We start from the raw sequence: 16,730 nt of genomic DNA on the forward strand, positions 1-16,730 counted from the left end.
AACTCTCTACAGTTATGGAACCAGCCTAGCACAGGTGGAGGCCCTGTGTAACTAGAAATGACTTGTATGAAGTAGTACAGTAATATAATTACGGTTTTAGCGGTGGGAAAAGGCAAACAGTGAAACCCACTGCCTTAATAATACCTGACAAGCAGCATGCTTTCTACACCCGTGCAACAAAATCGTGCAGAGTGCCACACAAAAACGTGCACTACGTACGGTCTATCGCAGGCCCTCTTCCAAAGAAGTGGCCCCCATCAACCTTTCCCAGTCCCTCCAGGCGAGAAGGCTCTTGCAAGGGACCGAGACAAAACAGGTAACCCCCAGCCAAAACAGGGGTACAGCCAGGCAAACCTCAGCTGAAGCCACAGCGCGTCTGTGGCTCTGGTCTTCAACCTGGGTTCCACCCCAGGTGTAGCATGGAGCCTCAACGACTAAGGCTACTAACACACTGGCGTTTTGGTTTCTGTTCGTGAGATCCGTTCAGGGCTCTCACAAGCGGTCCAAAACGGATCAGTTTTGCCCTAATGCATTCTGAATGGAAAAGGATCCGCTCATAATGCATCAGTTTGCCTCCGTTCCGCTCTGGAGGCGGACACCTGACGATGCGGTCACACAATGTAAGTCAATGGGAACGGATCTGTTTTTTCACTGACACAATAGGTAATCATCCAATGGCAGGATTATCTTTATCAGCGCCACCAAGCATGATGACTACGATCCCCTGATGAACCTCTTCACTCTAAAGGGGAAACGCGTCGGGATTTAAACCTTTTTTTTTTTTTTTTAAACTTTATGCCTATTTCCATTATTACCACTTTTGAAGGTCCCTACCAGGATACCTTTACCCCTTTGTTTTACTATATTTAAGTAGTCCCCACCTTTCAGAGCGATTACTCAGCTTGTAGGCAGGGTAAGCATAGTCGATAGGGATAGTCTCCCATACTGCCTATGAGTGGACTTGTAGTCTGTTTGGACACTATAATCAAACTAGTCCTATCTTCCTGGAATAGAATCAAGAATTATCAGGAATAACAAGGTCCGACAAGACGATTTTCACTGGGCATCCACTGATCATCAAGAAGGAACCACCTGATACCTGGGTATCTATACTCCTGTTGATACAAATATCTGCCTCTGGTCAACAGTACCGTGAGTAACCATATGGTGGCGATATATCTATAGCTGGTGTATTCATCTCGGTCAATATAGACATTACTCTTGTCAAGCAGCAGTGCGATTAATTTGATGTGGTGAGGTTTCTATAATCTGATTGTACCATAATCAACTATAGGCATAAGTATCTTTATATATATTCTTTTTTTTGTTATCGGGATTTTAATTTTCTCAGTGAATTGCACAATAGAAAACGGATCTGTCCCCCATTGACTTTCAATGGTGTTCAAAACGGATCAGTTTTGGCAATGTTAAAGATAATACAAACGGATGCATGCGGTTGTATTATCGGTGCAGATCCGTCTGTGCAGATCCATGGCGGATTCACACCAAACGCGAGTGTGAAAGTAGCCTAAGGCTGGTTTCTCCCCGAAGGGAGAGACCAAGGGGTTTGGCGGGGGGGTGGTGGAACCGGGATGGCCACACACCCCCCCCAGACCTCAAGGGGGTTACGCGTAAGGGCGCCGTACCCATGGAATCCTAGTGACAAAACAAACGTAGAAAGTGAACACACAGTGGACATAAAAAATAAATACAAGTGACTATGTGCCGTTATATTTTCTGGGCCGAAGTCCGAGCAACAAGAAGTGTGTGAGCTCAAAATGTGAGAAAGTGAAGTGCGTGCAAATGTGCCGTCACTCAGTGGGCTCCCACCCCCAGTGAGTTCAGGCACCCCAGGGTCACCACTTCTGGAGCAATTCTGCACCAATTCAAACATCTCAGCCCCTGGCTTAGATCCAGCAGAGGGCTTGGTCACCTAGCAAGGGTACCTTTAAACTCAACCCCTACATCCTGGCAGGGCTCTGGCCACCAGGAATCTAAGAAAAGATATTACACTTGATCTTAGCCAAAAGGCCGAGAAGTGATCTGACTGTGAATGTAGCGAGTGTGCTGATTATCCACATAGCTGCCGGATTTTATTAGACTGCACGCATCATTCTCTATGGATACAATGATATTACTGTTATACCACTGCAGCAAATGCTGACTTCTAACATTGTTTCTCCGTGGTCATTCTGCTGACAGTCCGAATTGTTTGTTCTTATATGCTGTGTGCTGTTTTCTAGGAAACCTTATCTGATTCTGAAAGCGGCAATGAGTGTAAAGTCAGCAGTGTTAGGAGATAAGATGCTAATATCTTTCACACATACAAATGGAAATGTTTCAGGAGGCTCGCCGAACTGGAGATATGGAAGATAATGATCATGGAAGTTTATATTTTTCTCTGCAATTTGTATTAGTGATCTTTTCAGTGAGGCTGAAATGGCAAAAAAAAAAAAGGAACCATATTTTGCAAGTAAAATTTAGAAATAGAAACGTACAGCAATAGTTTAGGTGGATGTCTAAGGACTCAGACCCTCACCTATAACTAGAATGAAATCACTGCACGTTCAGCCGTCATTATCTCCTCTACATTATTTCTCTATCACACAACAGTTTCTTTTGAAGGCTATGAACACCTTTGAAACAGAAAAAAAAATATTTTTATATATGTTAGTAGTGACCTTGAATAAATAAAGTTGCCACGTTCATTCTTTAATTCATTTTCAGACCCCTGATATCCTGTTTGCCAGTCTGTTCCTAGTTTCAGGCTTCTCTGTGTCCCTCACAGTTACATACATGCTGTGTGTGTGTCCAATTGCTGCTGCCTTCACTAGCTCTCATTTATTAGTACAGATACAGTGCCTTGCAAAAGTATTCACCCCCCCCCCCCTTGACTTTTTTCTTATTTTGGTGCCTCACAACCTGGCATTAACATGAATTGTTTGAGGATTTGCATCATTTAATTTACAGAACATGCCCACAACTCTGAAGATTTTTTTTTTTTTTTTATTGTGAAGCAAACAACAAATATGACAAAATAACAGTAAAAGTCAATGTGCATAACTATTCACCCCCTTTACAATACTTTGCAGAGCCACCTTTTGCGGCAATCACAGCTCCAAGTCGCTTTGTATAAGTCTCTATGAGCTTGCCACATCTTAGATTACACTCTGATTTTTGCCCATTCCTCCTTGCAAAACTGCTCCAGCTCCTTCAAGTTGGATGGTTTGCGCTTGTGAACAGCAATCTTTAAGTCTGACCACAGATTTTGTATTGGATTGAGATCTGGGCTTTGACTAGGCCATTCCAACACATTTACATGTTTCCACTTAAACCACTCAGGTGTTGCTTTAGCAGTGTGTTTTGGGTCATTGTCCTGCTAGAAGGTGAACCTCCATCCTAGCCTCAAATCACGCACAGAGTGGTACAGGTTTTAACATAGTAACATAGTACATAAGGCCGAAAAAAGACATTTGTCCATCCAGTTCGGCCTGTCATCCTGCAAGTTGATCCAGAGGAAGGCAAACAAAAAAAAAACCTGTGAGGTAGAAGCCAATTTTCCCCACTTTAGGGGAATGGGGAATAAAAAATTCCTTCCCGACTCCAATCAGGCCATCAGAATAACTCTCTGGATCAACGACCCCTCTCTAGTAGCTATAGCCTGTAATATTATTACGCTCCAGAAATACATCCAGGCCCCTCTTGAATTCCTTTATTGTACTCACCATCACCACCTCCTCAGGCAGAGATCTCCATAGTCTCACTGCTCTTACCGTAAAGAATCCTCTTCTATGTTTGTGTACAAACCTTCTTTCTTCCAGACTGCAGAGGATGTCCCCTCGTCACAGTCACAGTCCTGGGGATAAATAGCTGATGGGAGAGATCTCTGTACTGACCCCTGATATATTTATACATAGTAATTAGATCTCCCCTCAGTCGTCTTTTTTCTAAAGTGAATAACCCTAATTTTGATAAACCTTCAGGGTACTGTAGTTGCCCCATTCCAGTTATTACTTTAGTTGCCCTCCTCTGGACCCTCTCCAGCTCTGCTATGTCTGCCTTGTTCACAGGAGCCCAGAACTGTACACAGTACTCCATGTGTGGTCTGACTAATGATTTGTAAAGTGGTAGGACTTTATTCTCATCACGGGCATCTATGCCCCTTTTGATGCAACCCATTATCTTATTGGCCTTGGCAGCAGCTGCCTGACACTGGTTTTTGCAGCTTAGTTTGCTGTTTATTAAAATTCCTAGATCCTTTTCCATGTCAGTGTTACCGAGTGCTTTACCATTTAGTATGTACGGGTGACTTGCATTATTCCTTCCCATGTGCATAACTTTACATTTGTCAGTGTTAACCTCATCTGCCACTTATCTGCCCAAGCCTCCAGTCTATCCAGATCGCTCTGTAGTAGTATACTGTCATCATCAGTGTTAATTACTTTACACAGTTTAGTGTCATCTGCAATTTTTTTATTTTACTATGCAAGCCTTCTACAAGATCATTAATAAATATATTGAAGAGAATAGGGCCCAATACTGACCCCTGAGGTACCCCACTAGTGATAGTGACCCAATCTGAGTGTGTACCAATAATAACCACCCTGTTTTCTATCCCTCAGACAGTTACTTACCCACATACAGACATTTTCTCCCAGTCCGAGCATTCTCATTTTATATACTAACCTTTTATGTGGTACAGTGTCAAATGCTTTGGAGAAGTCCAGATACACGACATCCATTGATTCACCGCTGTCAAGTCTAGAACTTACCTCCTCATAGAACGGATTAAATTCGTTTGGCATGACCGATCCCTCATGAAGCCTATTTCCGTTGAGATGCTCTAACATTGCATCTCTCAGAAAACCTTCAAACAGTTTACCCACAACAGATGTTAAACTTACCGGCCTATAGTTTCCAGGCTCTGTTTTTGGACCCTTTTTGAATATTGGCACCACATTTGCCATGCGCCAATCCTGTGGGACATTCCCTGTCAGTATAGAGTCTGCAAATATCAGAAATAAGGGTCTGGCTATGACATTACTTAATTCCCTTAGGATACGAGGGTGTATGCCATCCGGTCCTGGCGATTTGTCTATTTTAATCGCTGTTGTACTTCTTCCTGGGTCAGACAGGACACTTTTAATGGGGAATTTATTTTTACATTCTGCATGTCAACTGACAGTTTATTTTATTTTGGTATTTTTGTTCCTCCCTGTAGAAACACTCTTTTGAATGATAATTGGAAGGTTATTACTTTATGGTCACTATTTCCCAGGTGTCGCCCCAACCCGCATGTCTGTTGTTCTGTCCAGCCTATTGGTTAACACTAAGTCCAGTATGGCTGTCCCTCTAGTCGGGTCCTGAACCAGTTGGGAGAGGTAATTGTCTTTGGTTATTGCCAAGAACCTGTTTCCTTTATGAGATATACAAGTTTCAGTTTCCCAGTCTATATCTGGGTAGTTGAAGTCCCCCATAATAACCACCTCATTATGATTTGCCTCCTCGTCTATCTCGTTTAGTAGTAGATTTTCTGTGGACTCTGGTATATTAGGTGGTTTATAGTAAACTCCTATTAGCAATTTATTATTGTTTTTAGCTCCATGTATCTCTACCCACAGTGACTCCACATGTTCATGTCCCTCACTTATAGCTTCACGGAGTGTGGACTTTAGACAGGACTTTACATAAAGGCAGACCCCTCCCCCTCTCCGGTTTTGACGATCCTTTCTAAACAGACTGTAACCCTGTACATTAACTGCCCAGTCATAGCTATCATCCAGCCATGTCTCCGTTATTCCCACTATGTCACAGTCCTCCTCACACATCACTGATTCCAGTTCCCCAGTTTTATTAGTCAGGCTTCTGGCATTAGTATACATACATTTGAGAGGTTTATGTATATTTTTTACCCTACACCTTTCCTTCTGAACTGTTCTAGTCCCTGCTTCCATTCCTTCCCCAGTCACACTACCTTGCCCCCAGTGTCTATCTGCCCTATCTTGTATGTAATTTCCCTCCCCCCCAGTCCCTAGTTTAAACACTCCTCCAACCTTCTAGCAATCTTCTTCCCCAACACAGCTGCCCCTTCCCCATTGAGGTGCAGCCCGTCCCTACGATAGAGCCTGTAGCCGATAGAGAAGTCGGCCCAGTTCCCCAGGAACCCAAACCCCTCCTTCCTACACCAGTTCTTGAGCCACTTGTTAATCTCCCTAATTTCCCGCTGCCTTTCTTGTGTGGCCCGTGGTACAGGTAGTATTTCAGAAAATACTACCTTTGAGGTCCTTGCCCTAAGCTTTTGACCTAAATCCCTGAAATCATTTTTAACCCCTTAGGGACACAGCCTTATTTCACCTTAAGGACCAGGCCATTTTTGGCAAATCTGACCAGTGTCACTTTAAGTGGTGATAACTTTAAAACACTTTGACTTATCCAGGCCATTCTGAGATAGTTTTTTCGGACACTGGTAAAATGAAGTAAAAAAAAAAATCATTTTTATTTATAAAAAAATACCAAATTTACCCAAAATTTGAAAAAAATTGCAAGTTTCCAAGTTTCAATTTCTCTACTTTTATAATACATAGTAATATCTACAAAAATAGTTATTACTTTACATTCCCCATATGTCTACAGGGTGGGCCATTTATATGGATACACCTTAATAAAATGGAAATGGTTGGTGATATTAACTTCCTGTTTGTGGCACATTAGTATATGTGAGGGGGGAAACTATTTAAGATGGGTGGTGACCATGGCGGCCATTTTGAAGTCGGCCATTTTTAATCCAACTTTTGTTTTTTCAGTAGGAAGAGGGTCATGTGACACATCAAACTTATTGGGAATTTCACAAGAAAAACAATGGTGTGCTTGGTTTTAACGTAACTTTATTCTTTCATGAGTTATTTACAAGTTTATGACCACTTATAAAATGTGTTCAATGTGCTGCCCATTGTGTTGGATTGTCAATGCAACCCTCTTCTCCCACTCTTCACACACTGATAGCAACACCGCACTAAAGTGCCACAAACAAGAAGTTAATATCACCAACCATTCCCATTTTATTAAGGTGTATCCATATAAATGGCCCACCCTGTACTTCATGTTTGGAGCAATTTGGGAATGATATTTTTTTTTTGGGGGATGTTACAAGGCTTAGAAGTTTAGAAGCAAATCTTAAAATTTTTCAGAAATTATTAAAAACCCACTTTTTAGGGACTAGTTCTGGTCTGAAGTCACTTTGTGAGGCTCACATAATACAAACCACCCCAAAATGACTACACCCCTCAAGGTATTCAAAACTGATTTTACAAATGTCGTTAACCCTTTAGGTGTTCCACAAGAGTTAATGGCAAATGGTGATAACATTTCAGAATTTAGATTTTTTGGCAAAGTTTCCATTTTAATCTATTTTTTCCAGTAACAAAGCAAGGGTTAACAGCCAAACAAAATGCTATATTTATTGCCCTGATTTTGTAGTTTGCAGAAACACCCCATATGTGGCCGTAAACTACTACTGTACGGCAAACAGTAGGGCGTAGAGGGAAAGGTGCTCCGTATGGTTTTTGGAAGCCAGATTTTGCTGGACTGTTTTTTTTGACACCATGTCCCATTTGAAGCCCCCCTGACGCACCCCTAGTGTAGAAACTCCATAAAAGTTACCTCCATATAAGAAACTACACCCCTCAAGGTATTCAAAACTGATTTTACAAACTTTGTTAACCCTTTAGGTGTTGCACAAGATTTAATGGAAAATAGAGATACAATTTAAAAATTTTCCATTTTAATATTTTTTTTTTTCCAGTTACAAAGCAAGGGTTAACAGCCAAACAAAACTCATTATTTATGGCCCTGATTCTGTAGTTTACAGAAACACCCGTCGTAAACTGCTGTACGGGCACACAGCAGGGCGCAGAAGGAAAGGAATGCCATACGGTTTTTAGAAGGCAGATTTTGCTGGACTGTTTTTTTTGACACCATGTCCCATTTGCAGCCCCCCTGATGCACCCCTAGAGTAGAAACTCCAAAAAAGTGACCCCATTTTAGAAACTACGAGATAGGGTGGCAGTTTTGTTGGTACTAGTTTAGGGTACATATGATTTTTGGTTGCTCTATATTACAGTTTTTGTGAGGCAAGGTAACAAGAAATAGCTTTTTTGGCACCGTTTTTTTATTTTATTTACAACATTCATCTGAAAGGTTAGATCATGTGGTATTTTTATAGAGCAGGTTGTCACGGACGCAGTGATACCTAATATGTATACAAATCTTTTTATTTTTGTAAGTTTTACACAATGATTTCATTTTTGAAACAAAAAAAATCATGTTTTAGTGTCTCCATAGTTTGAGAGCCATAGTTTTTTCAGTTTTTGGGAGATTATCTTAGGTAGGGTCTCATTTTTTGTGGGATGAGATGAAGGTTTGATTGACACTATTTTGGGGTGCATATGACTTTTTGATCGCTTGCTATTACACTTTTTGTGACATAAGATGACAAAAAATTGCTTTCTTTTACACCGTTTTTCTTTTTCTTTTTTTTTTTACGGTGGTCACCTGAGGGGTTAGGTCATGTGATATTTTTATAGAGCCAGTCAATACGGACGCGGCGATACCTACTATGTATACTTTTTTTTTTTATGTAAGTTTTACACAATTATTTCATTTTTGAAACCAAAAAAATCATGTTTTAGTGTTTCCATAGTCTAAGAGCCATAGTTTTTTCAGTTTTTGGGCGATTATCTTGGGTAGGGTATGATTTTTGCCGGATAAGATGACTGTTTGATTGGTACTATTTTGGCGTACATGCGACTTTTTTGATCACTTTTATTACCTTTTTTGGGAAGTAAGATGGGCAAAATTTCAATTTCCTCATCGTTTTTATCTTTTTATTTTTATGGCGTTCACCATGCAGGGAAAGTAACATGACCCCGGACGCGGCAATACCTAATATGTGTAGTGTATTTATTTTTTATTTTTTTTATTCAGTGATAAATGTTTTTTTTTTAGCTTTACTTTTTTCACTTTTTTAAACATTTTATTGACCCAGACCTACTTGGTTCTTGAAGATCCAGTGGTGTTTTGTACTGTATTTTACTTACACTTTGTCTGAACAGATCTATGCCTTTAGCACAGATCTGTTCAGCACCATGGACAGCAGGATGCCTGAGAAGGTGTCCTGTTGCCATGGGAACCTTCCCGGTCTGCTCAGTTGTGGCCACAAACTCTGATTCAACCGCTTGGTCATCCTGAGAATAAACAGGGCGGGTGGACCGCAGTATGGAAAGGGTTAAACGGCTGACATCGCATCACAGATGTCAGCCGTTTATACCAGAGTGTCAGCAATGTGCTGACACTCTGGTATAACCACTGGCCACCAATGAATATTCAAGAGGAGGCAGGCGGGGGATTGCGATCCCGTCTACCGCACCGCCCGCAACCCCCCTGCATCTTCCGCCACTATAAAATCACTCAACGGTGCAGGGGGGGTTAAAATCTATATTTTGGGCATTCAGGGACCGCGGGGATCAGAAACTGCAGAAAGCGCAGCAAACCGCCGGTCTGAATTGACCTGTGGTTTGCTGCGATCGCCGATACGGGGGGTTCACGGAACCCCCTGTGCATTTAGCCGAGGTGCCTGCTCAATGATTTGAGCAGGCACCTTGTTCCGATCACTGCCCGCCGGGCGGCAGTGATCGGAACAACACATGACGTAGCGGTACGTCATGTGTCCTTAAGTACCAGGACAACATGACGTACCGGTACGTCATGTGTCCTGAAGAGGTTAAGGACTCTCCACCTACCCCTAACTTTGTCATTGGTTCCGATATGGACCATAACTGCTGGATCTTCTCCAGCCCCCCCCAGTAATTCATCAACCTGATCCGCGATGTGTCAAACTGTAGCGCCAGGAAGACAGCACACTGTTCGGCGATCACGGTCTTTGTGACAGATTTCCCTATCTGTTCCCCTAATAATGGAGTCTCCCACTACCAGCACCTGTCTGGCCTGCTCTGCTCTCCTGGTCCCCTGCTTACTGGAGCTGACATTCCCCAGACTGGAAGAGAAAGTGTCTGGCTGCAGCAGTGCCGTCCCTGGACTGACATCCCCCTCATCTGCCAAACGTGCAAACTTGTTGGGGTATGTCAGATCAGGGCTAGCCTCCCTGGCACTCTTCCCTCTACCCCGCTTTCTAACTGTTACCCAGCTAGCTACCTCACTTTCCTCAGCCTCCTCTCTGTCACCCTCCCCCTCATCTACCCTAAAGAATGCTTGTCGGTGAGAAGCAAACTCTTTTGAAAATTGTCAATGCCTCTCAGTGTTGCAACTTGTCCATTTAGAGACTCGATTTGCGATTCCAAACGGGTAATTTGCTCACATCTTGAACAAAGATATACACCCTCGAACGGCTGTTCCAGGACTGCATACATCATGCAAGATGTGCACTGGACTGCGTTGTCAATTGTGCAACGCACATTAAATGGGGATTACACCACAAAAGCAAAAAATACAATATAATGTAGCACTAAGAAACTGGCTAATTGCAGTCCCCCACTAAAGTCCCTGAATCTAAAATCACAATCTTAAGTCACACACTTACGCAACCACACTTAATCAACCACGCATCGCGGTCAAACTCGCGTTATATATCTGCTTATATAAATATAAATGCAGCTCACTACACCAGCCTGGTTTGTTTTCCCTCTGGATTCAAAAAAGGGAATATCAAGAATATCCCTGTATTTAGCACCATCCATCCTTGCCTCAACTCTAACCAGTTTCTCAGTCCCGGCTGCTGCTGATGGTGTTCTTTGGGTGATGTGTTGGGTTTGCGCCAGACATAGCGTTTTCTTTGATGGCTGAAAAAGGAGATTTTTTGTGAAACTCACCTGTAACATCTTTTTCTCGTCTTTTGCATTGGGGGACACAGACCATGGGTATAGCCTTGGTCATTACTAGGAGGAGACACTATGCAAATAAAAAAAGAAAGCTCCTTCTCCCTGGGCTATACCCCCCATGTTCCACCGGGAGGACCCAAGTGCGTGCAAAAGAAGTAGGAGAACGAGACCAAAGCCATAGAGACAGGAACAACGGAATACCGCTATCAGACCGAAAACCTTCAGGACCCAAAGAACTATATCAACCCTTCCTACAACAGGTAAGAATGGGAGGGAGCTGTGTCCCCCAATGGAAAAGATGAGAAAAAGATTTTACAGGTGAGTTTCACAAAAAATCTCCTTTTCTCGCACATTCCATTGGGGACAGAGACCATGGGACATCCTAGAGCAGTCCATGGGGTGGGAAAAACCAGCACCTCCAGAAGAAAACGCCCAGTGGTCAAACAGGAACCACGCCTGCAATACCTTGCACCCAAGGACAGCATCAGCCGATGCCAAAGAGTGCAACTGGTAAAACTTTGTAAAGGTATGCAAGGAAGACCAGGTGGTCACCTTACAAAGTTGAGTTGCCGAGGCCTAGCCTAGGAGGCTGCCCTGGTGGAGTGCGCGGTAACCCCGGCTGGGGGAACCCTGCCACGGGCACGATAAGCAGTGGCAATAGCCGACCGAATCCATCGGGCTACCGAGACCTTGGAAGCCGCCAGACCTTTACGAGGCCCTTCCGGAATCATGAATAGGGAAACGGCGGAAAGAGGCAGTAACCGACAGGTACACACGCAGAGTCCGGACAACGTCCAGGGAATGAAGAGCGCGCTCCTTGCGGTTGGTACTCTTGCCCCCCGTCGCATCCGAGATGATCTCGTCCAGCTTAGCACCAAAAAGCCTGGAACCCGAAAAGGGGAGGTTAGTGAGGGAACGCTTAGAGGAAGCATCAGTGTCCCAAACCTTCAACCAGACTTCTCTACGCTGTGTGACCGAAAGAGCCGGGATACGCGCAAAGAGAATGCTAACATCAAAGGAAGCTTCGCAGAGAAACTTTGTCGCCTGCGACATCTGGAGGACAAAATTTTAAGGTGTCCGCAGAGGCATCCTGCTCCGCCAGGTCCTGATGGTGGCGCTGCAACCATAAGGAAGGTGCTCTGGTTACCCAGGCTGAGGCGAAAGCGGGCCGCAGGCCAGTGCCTGCCAGAGTGGATAAAGAATCCAAACGCCTGTCCACTGCATCCCGTAGAGACGAACCGTCCAAGACAGGAATGGCCGTATTCTTAGCTAATCTGGCCACCGGCGGGTCAACCTTAGGAGAAGACCACTGCTGCACATTTTCTGCAGGAAATGGATAAAGAGTATCCATACATTTCGTAGCAGAAAACCGATGATTCGGGCGGTCCCAGGCCTTAGAGAGGACCTTGTCGAACTCGCCATGTATGGGGAATACAACTGTTTGAGGTTTCCTCGAGTGGAAAAGAGGGAATTCCCCCTGAATATCGAAAGTATCCCGGACCGCTGCCACCAAGTCGGCCATCATAGTGGACAGCTTGGGCGAAAGCTCCAGTGTCGTCAGAACTGAATCTCTCCCCTTCCGATCTATGATCTCTGCGAGGAGGGGAAGTGTCTGAACGGGCCTCTAGGCGAGGAGAGGAAGCAGAATCATCTGAGGAAGGATGCTGCTGTGTACGCTGCCTCTTAGTGGTTGAGCGTCCTCTGTGGGAACCACTGGGAAGCGGTATGGTGTTAACCGCAGGATCCATAGACTCCATGCGTTCGATGAAGGCCATGGCGGCCCGAGAGACTTGGGCTAAGTCAGCGGCAGAGGCCCAAGAGGGTTCCACGGGCTCCGACAGGGCGGAGGGAGGACTGGGCTGAGTGAGAGGGGGAGGAGGAGGGGATGATCCTGTCCAGAGGCAAGGCAAAAGTCACAGGATCCAGAGACCGAAAGTGGTAAGCAGCAAACCTTACATAGCCCCAATGGGGCTAGAGGGGCCGACTTGGATTTTTGTGAGGCCCCAGGTTTTGGCATGATGGCAGTAATCCTGCAATGGAAGGGGCCAGGGTCTCCTACCGCTCCTGCAGCACGCAACCGGGACAGAGTGGAGTCGGGAGCAGCCAAGAGCGCTAAGCCGGAAGTAGCAGAAGACAGAGCGCCGCCCACAAATCGCGTCAGGAGGCGTGAAACCCCCGCGCACGGGAAATATGAAAATAAGAAGACCCGGCTGCCGGAAGGGTAGGAGGGACCGCCCCCTAAACACCGCCGAGGGAAGCCGGGAAGGTTGCCCCAGACAGATATCCTCTCCCCCCTCAAACCCCCCACCAAGCGGCCCTAGCGTCACATCGGGAGACAGGGGAGGCAGTGTACTTATCTGCGTCCTGTAGTCTTCGCCCTCAAATCCACACCAGCAGAGGTCACCTCTCAGTCAGCTGGCACAAGGAGTAGCAGTGATCTGGAGGAGGGCTGGAAGGTGACCCCGAATCTAGTAGGCCGCCGGAGCTGCAGATCGAGCCCGATTCCACTTAACTTCTGGGGGAGGGTGGGAGGTAGCCGGGGACGTCAATTCGACCCCAGGGCTTGCTCCACCAAGAGATCAGGGAAGCAGAATTGCGACCCTGCGTTCACTGCCGAAAAAAAATAAAGAGAGAATGTCATCCTCCTTATCCGACACTAAGCAAGAACTGGGGTCCTCCCGGTGGAACATGGGGGTATAGCCCAGGGAGGAGGAGCTTTCTTTTTTTTATTTGCATAGTGTCACCTAACCCTGACCTGTACTTCTCAACAACATTGTCCCTTACTTGTTTGGAGAGTTCCTTGGTCTTCATGGCAGTGTTTGGTTAGTGATGCCTCTTGCTTAGGTGTTGCAGCCTCTGGGGCCTTTCAAAAAAGGTGTGTATATGTAATGACAGATCATATGACACTTAGATTGCACACAGGTGGACATCATTTCACTAATGATGTGACTTCTGAAGGTAAATTGTTGCACCAGAGCTTTTAATGGGCTTCCTAACAAAAGGGGTGAATACATACGCAGATGCCAATTTTCTGTTTTCTATTTCTAAACAATAGTTTTATTTATATATATTTCTCATTTCACTTCACCAACTTAGACTACTGTGTTCTGATCCATCACATACAATTCAGATTAACAAAACATTGAATTTAAGGCTGTAATGTAACAAAATACGAAAAAATTCAAGGGGGGGGGGTGAATACTTTTGCAAGGCACTGTAGGTGTAGCAGCACTGTCAATCAACAGGCAGGTGGGCGCTTCTTCACTTGTGCGGACAGTCCCTCACTTGGTGAAGAGTCCCTGCTAAGGAGACAAATCTATTTGTTAGAACTGATTCGCTCATCCCTATTGCAAGACTTCTTACAAGACGCTGCTCTGATGTGTAGTGTGTAATCATCACATGAACAGGACAGATAGCCATCATTTAAAAACATGCGCATTCTGTACTTATTTTCAGAAAAGTGTAAAAGTTTCCACTGTACAATAATGTATACCTCCTAATAACAAATATATAAGGTATTGTCACAAGTATGGCCACACTGGACTTTCACTAATGGAGGCAAAGATTCTTTTTGACACTACTGGTTGTAAGAATCCTCAACAACATTAGCACCTGAATAATAAGTCAGATTTCAATAGTTAATTGACAAAATGGAACAAAAAAAATCTGGAAAACTGTATAACTGAAAAATCAAATCCTTTATTTGCATAGATTGTAATTAATTGTATTTTTTTGCATAATATAATAGAACAATGCAGCTCCAAACAGTGTAATAATGTAAAAATAACAACAGCCAGATTTTATCAGAGGGTTAGTTAACCAAGGCCAGTTTCACATGAATATAGAAAAATGCTCAGTGTTATGGCCCCATTTCCCGAACTGACTGACTCGTCTGATCTCTATTCACTGCATCATAGTAACTTATGATGGTGTAAGCTCCTGCCTGACCACATGTCTACTGTGCTCTATTCACACGATGCTGTATGAATGGCACAGTAGACCCTCAGTTGGGCAGACAATCACGGCATCATAAATCACTATGGTGCAGCGATTTCTGGTCAGACTAGCAGGGGTTGGTCCAGGAAATGTGTCCAAAACAAGGAGCGTGTTTCCCAGACTAAACAAGCTCATGTGAAACTGGTCTAAAAACAAAAAAATAGATGAATCAAGGAACATTGTAGGTCTCTGTGATGGGTTCCTCATTGACATATAAAAGTTGGGTCTGTGGCCCTTGCGAATGGGTCTTGACTCTTGACACAACCAGGTGGAGCCCAGCTCATATGACTGGTATTTCAGGCTTCATATGTGATGTTTTTACATTATAACATTTTGTTATCAAAGACATAATGCAATTCTTTTATGGCATTCATGAGTCACAGGCATTTTATGCTCCCTACTGTACTGAATCACAGTATCTACTCCTTATGCATCACAGCCTGTATAAAGCATTAAACTGAATCTATTCATACACAAAAAATAGAAAAGAAAGTCTATGACAGTTGCTAGTATAATCTGGAAATAATGTTCTAATAATCATGCTATGTAGGACATCATTAGGTTTAAAGGGATTATTCAGGGAGGAAAAATGATTTAAGGCCTCAGAGTATGATAGAGAAGCCATACTCCTCACACTGATCCTCTGCTACTCTCGCTCCAATGCTTCCAGGTCTGGTCCTGACACAGAGGAAATGCCTGTTGAGTCAAACCGCTGTGGCCAGTGGTTCGATAAACAGGCATCTACAGGCATTGTCAAAACAGTCAGAGACCGGAAAAGGAAAAAAAGAGGGTTAGTCACTGGGCCTTCAGAACGATGGTCCAGGGGTAACTTCGCAGGGCGCCAAAGGTGGGGCAGAATAAGTATCTCTTGATTTCACCTGAATATTGGGAAAAAAAAAGGTAAAAACGAAGATAGTGGAACAGGTGAGGGCAGGCTTCCAATGGTCTCAACTCACCTTGATTCCCTCAAGGTGGGTGGTTGGAAAGGAAGAAATAGGGTAGCGTGGGGACGCTAAAAAAAGGTGGTCCTTTTTTTAACGTCCCCACGCTACCCTACTTCTTCCATTGTCAAAACAGGACAGCAAACAGAGACCAGTGGGGACACACCGATCATTGGAGTTGAAGAATGGGGGCTGGTGATGGTAATTATAGCTTTTTTTTATATTTATTATTCCACTCTGAGGGCTTTGGAAATATTTTTTACCTCCTGGACGATCAAAATATTTAATTCTAGAACCTGTATGTTAATGGTCATAAAGCTTAATTTGAATGTAATTATCCTTTCCCCTTTAAAAGAGAATACTACTGTGGAGCCCCTTGTTAGGTACCAATGATCACAAGACAGGCAGATTAGGTGACAACCAACTACAGCTTCCATAGAGATCACCAGACAGAATTCCTTCACCTCCATTCGGAGAAATACAGGTGAAACTCGAAAAATTTCAATATCGTATATTTCAATAAAGCAAATTAAAAGGAATTGCATTAATGCAACTTAAAGTTAGAATATTGTGAAAAGGTTCAATATTCTAGGCGCAAAGTGTCACACTCTAGTCAGCTAATTAATCCATACCCCCTGAGCAAAGGGGACCTGAGATTGTGACTTTGGGGTTTCATAAGCTGTAAGCCATAATCATCCAAATAATAACAAATAAAGGCTTGAAATATCTCGCTTTGCATGTAATGAGTCTATCTCATATGTTAGCTTCATCTTTTAAGTTGCATTCCTGAAATACATGAACAAATTTTTCGAGTTTCACCTGTATGCCTTGTTATGCAGCTATACAGGAGTGGTAAATGTTCTACTGCATACAATGCATTTGGAAAGTCTTCCAACCCTTT

At 43.8% G+C, this 16,730-nt stretch overlaps 1 pseudogene; it reads right to left on the reverse strand.

Annotated features, from left to right (window-relative positions):
- Positions 1 to 1,937: 1,937 nt before the first annotated feature.
- LOC122945889 lies at positions 1,938 to 2,043 on the reverse strand (annotated as a pseudogene).
- Between the last annotated feature and the right edge of the window lie 14,687 nt (positions 2,044 to 16,730).

The sequence above is a fragment of the Bufo gargarizans genome, chromosome 8, assembly GCF_014858855.1.
Source record: "Bufo gargarizans isolate SCDJY-AF-19 chromosome 8, ASM1485885v1, whole genome shotgun sequence".
Lineage (NCBI taxonomy): Eukaryota > Metazoa > Chordata > Amphibia > Anura > Bufonidae > Bufo > Bufo gargarizans.